Below are 5000 nucleotides of genomic sequence, written 5' to 3'. Positions count from 1 at the left end.
AGCTAGCTGTTCTCTGGGACAGTACAGCATGTTACATTCAGCTGGAGCTAGCTAGCTGTTCTCTGGGACAGTACAGCATGTTACATTCAGCTGGAGCTAGCTGTTCTCTGGGACAGTACAGCATGTTGCATTCAGCATTAGCTAGCTAGCTGTTCTCTGGGACATTACAGCATGTTACATTCAGCTGGAGCTAGCTGTTCTCTGGGACAGTACAGCATGTTACATTCAGCTGGAGCCAGGGACAGATTAGCAGCAGTTTGCCCCCCAGATAGCATATGATAGCAACAGTTTTAGGATAGCAGGAAATTAGCTTTCAAACAGCAAAACTTTCTCTCAGTCTCATGGCATAATGTGTAGAATAGCAGGAAATTAGCTTTAAAACTGCAAAATGTTCTCTCAGAAGAGAGAAAGAGAGAGAGAAAGAGTTAGAGGGAGCATACTTAAACTCACACAGGACACCGGATAAGACAAGAGAAATACTCCAGATATAACAGGCTCATCTTAGCCCCCCGACACATAAACTATTGCAGCATAAATACTGGAGACTGAGACAAGGGGGGTCGGGGACACTGTGGCCCTGTTCGGCGATACCCCCGGACAGGGCCAACCAGGAAGGATATAACCCCATCCACTTTGCCAAAGCACAGCCCCCACACCACTAGAGGGATATCAACAGACCAGGCTGAGTATAGACCCCACACCACTAGAGGGATATCAACAGACCAGGCTGAGTATAGACCCCACACCACTAGAAGGGATATCAACAGACCAGGCTGAGTATAGACCCCACACCACTAGAGGGATATCAACAGACCAGGCTGAGTATAGACCCCACACCACTAGAGGGATATCAACAGACCAGGCTGAGTATAGACCCCACACCACTAGAGGGATATCAACAGACCAGGCTGAGTATAGCCCCCACACCACTAGAGGGATATCAACAGACCAGGCTGAGTATAGACCCCACATCACTAGAGGGATCTCAACAGACCAGGCTGAGTATAGCCCCCACACCACTAGAGGGATATTAACAGACCAGGCTGAGTATAGACCCCACACCACTAGAGGGATATCAACAGACCAGGCTGAGTATAGACCCCACACCACTAGAGGGATATCAACAGACCAGGCTGAGTATAGCCCCCACACCACTAGAGGGATATCAACAGACCACCAGGCTGAGTATAGACCCCACACCACTAGAGGGATATCAACAGACCACCAGGCTGAGTATAGACCCCACACCACTAGAGGGATATCAACAGACCACCAGGCTGAGTATAGCCCCCACACCACTAGAGGGATATCAACAGACCAGGCTGAGTATAGACCCCACACCACTAGAGGGATATCAACAGACCAGGCTGAGTATAGACCCCACACCACTAGAGGGATATCAACAGACCAGGCTGAGTATAGACCCCACACCACTAGAGGGATATCAACAGACCAGGCTGAGTATAGACCCCACACCACTAGAGGGATATCAACAGACCAGGCTGAGTATAGACCCCACACCACTACAGGGATATCAACAGACCAGGCTGAGTATAGACCCCACACCACTAGAGGGATATCAACAGACCAGGCTGAGTATAGACCCCACACCACTAGAAGGGATATCAACAGACCAGGCTGAGTATAGACCCCACACCACTAGAGGGATATCAACAGACCAGGCTGAGTATAGACCCCACACCACTAGAGGGATATCAACAGACCAGGCTGAGTATAGACCCCACACCGCTAGAGGGATATCAACAGACCAGGCTCTGAGTATAGACCCCACACCACTAGAGGGATATCAACAGACCAGGCTGAGTATAGCCCACAAAGATCTCCCCCACAGCAAGGACTCGAGGGGGGCGCCAAACCCGGACAGGAAGATCACATCATTGACTCAACCCACTCAACCCACTCAACCCACTCAACCCACTCAACCCACTCAACCCACTCAAGTGACGCAACCCACTCAACCCACTCAACCCACTCAACCCACTCAACCCACTCAAGTGACGCAACACCTCCGTCTTTGCGGGATGCGCGGGGGGATGTGGTCACTAGTGTAACCAGGAGGAGAGGCCTCATTTAACACAGTAAATTCATCAGGCTTAAGCCATGTTTCAGTCAGGCCAATCACATCAAGATTATTATCAGTGATTAGTTCATTGACTATAACTGCCTTGGAAGTGAGGGATCTAACATTAAGTAGCCCTATTTTGAGATGTGAGGTATCACAATCTCTTTCAATAATGGCAGGAATGGAGGAGGTCTTTATTCCAGTGAGATTGCTAAAGCGAACACCGCCATGTTTAGTTTTGCCTAACCTAGGTCGAGGCACAGACACGGTCTCAATGGGGACAGCTGAGCTGACTACACTGACTGTGCTAGTGGCAGACTCCACTAAGCTGGCAGGCTGGCTAACAGCCTGCTGCCTGGCCTGCACCCTATCTGATTGTGGAGCTAATGTGTAGAATAGCAGGAAATTAGCTTTAAAAGAGCAAAACGTTCTCCCAGCCTCATGGCATAATGTGAAGAATAGCAGGAAATTAGCTTTAAAACAGAAAGAAAAGAATCTCTGCCCCATGGTAAAAAGTGTAAAATTGCATGAAATCAGTTTCAAAATGGAAACATTTTCTCTTAGCAACAAAATGTGTAGAATAGCATTATAAAACTGAAAAATGTTCTCTCTTCACCATGGCAAAATGTGTTGAAATGCAGTAAGTTGAAATGCAGTAAGCCGATTACACTACATTACCAAAAGTATGTGGACACCTGCTTGTCAAACATCTCATTCCAAAATCATGGTCATTAATATGGAGTTGGTCCCCCCCTTTGCTGCTATAACAGCCTCCACTCTTCTGGGAAGGCTTTCCACTAGATGTTGGAACATTGCCGCTGGGACTTGCTTCCATTCAGCCACAAGAGCATTAGTGAGGTCGGGCACTGATGTTGAGCGATTAGGCCTGGCTCACAGTCAGCATTCCAATTCATCCCAAAGGTGTTAGATTGGGGTTGAGGTCAGGGGTCTATGCAGGCCAGTCAAGTTCTTCCACACTGATCTCGACAAACCATTTCTGTATGGACCTCGCTTTGTGCACGTGGGCATTGTCATTCTGAAACAGGAAAGGGCCTTCCCCAAACTGTTGCCACAAAGTTTGCAGAATCATCTAGAATGTCATTGTATTCTGTAGTGCAAATATTTCCCTTTACTGGAACCAAGGGGCCCGAATCATGAAAAACAGCCCCAGACCATTCTTCCTCCTCCACCAAACTTTACAGTTGGCACTATGCATTCGGGCAGGTAGCGTTCTCCTGGCATCCGCCGAACCCAGATTCGTCCGTCGGACTGCCAGATGGTGAAGCGTGATTCATTACTCCAGAGTCCAATGGCTGCGAGCTTTACACAGATGCCTCACAAGTCCTCAACTGGTAGCTTCATTAAATAGAAACCGCAAAACACCAGTCTCAACGTCAACAGTGAAGAGTCGACTCCGGGATAATATTTGTATGAACATAACAAGATTCAACAACTGAGACATAAACTGAACAAGTTCCACAGACATGTGACTAACAGAAATGGAATAATGTGTCCCTGAACAAAGGGGGGGTCAAAATCAAAAGTAACAGTCAGTATCTGGTGTGGCCACCAGCTGCATTAAGTACTGCAGTGCATCTCCTCCTCATGGACTGCACCAGGTTTGCCAGTTCTTGCTGTAAGATGTTACCCCACTCTTCCACCAAGACACCTGCAAGTTCCCGGACATTTCTGGGGGGAATGGCCCTAGCCCTCACCCTCCGATCCAACAGGTCCCAGTCGTGCTCAATGGGATTGAGATCCGGGCTCTTCGCTGGCCATGGCAGAACACTGACGTTCCTGTCTTGCAGGAAATCACGCACAGAACGAGCAGTATGGCTGGTGGCATTGTCATGCTGGGGGGTCATGTCAGGATGAGCCTGCAGGAAGGGTACCACATGAGGGAGGAGGATGTCTTCCCTGTAACGCACAGCATTGCAATTACTTTGCTACTATGGCCTATTTATTGCCATGCTATTTGCACACACTGTATATAGTCTTTCTTTTTTTCTATTGTGTTATTGACTGTATGCTTGTTTATTCCATGTAACTCTGTGTTGTTGTCACAAAACCGTGACTCGTCAGTGAAGAGCCAATCCTGTCTGAGCCAATCCTGTTTTTGCCAATCCTGTCTGGTCCAGCGACAGTGGGTTTGTGCCCATAGGCGACGTTGTTGCCGGTGATGTCTGGTGAGGACCTGCCTTACAACAGGCCTACAAGCCCTCAGTCCAGCCTCTCTCAGCCTTTTGCGGACAGTCTGAGCACTGATGGAGGGATTGTGCGTTCCTGGTGTAACTCGGGCAGTTGTTGTTGCCATCCTGTACCTGTCCCACAGGTGTGATGTTCGGATGTACCGATCCTGTGCAGGTGTTGTTACACGTGGTCTGCCACTGCGAGGACGATCAGCTGTCCGTCCTGTCTCCCTGTAGCGCTGTCTTAGGCGTCTCACAGTATGGACATTGCAATTTATTGCCCTGGCCACATCTGCAGTCCTCATGCCTCCTTGCAGCATGCGTAAGGCACGTTCACGCAGATGAGCAGGGACTCTAGGCATCTTTATTTTGGTGTTTTTCAGAATCAGTAGAAGGCCTCTTTAGTGTCCTAAGTTTTCATAACTGCGACCTTAATTGCCTACCGTCTGTAAGCTGTTAGTCTTAACGACCGTTCCACAGGTGCATGTTTATTAATTGTTTATGGTTCATTGAACAAGCATGGGAAATAGTGTTTAACCCTTTACAATGAAGATCTGTGAAGTTTTTTGGATTTTTACTAATTATCTTTGAAAGACATGGTCCTGAAAAAGGGATGTTTCTTTTTTTGCTGAGTTTATTTAATATTAGATGGGATGACTCACACCAGACAGTAAAATCATTCAGAGCCGGTATATGCTCCGTCTAATCCACCTCGAGAAGACTGACCA

The 5000-nt window shown here is 48.0% G+C and overlaps 1 protein-coding gene across 1 annotated transcript in view; it reads left to right on the top strand.

Annotated features, from left to right (window-relative positions):
* The window catches only part of fbp2 (fructose-1,6-bisphosphatase 2), a 30911-nt gene that overhangs the window by 1189 nt on the left and 24722 nt on the right, over positions 1 to 5000 (top strand).

Source organism: Salmo salar, chromosome 24, assembly GCF_965601325.2.
Source record: "Salmo salar chromosome 24, fSalSal1, whole genome shotgun sequence".
Classification (NCBI taxonomy): Eukaryota; Metazoa; Chordata; class Actinopteri; order Salmoniformes; family Salmonidae; genus Salmo; species Salmo salar.
The sequence above is the reverse complement of the archived record's forward strand: the minus strand, read 5'-3'. Positions and strand labels throughout refer to the sequence as shown.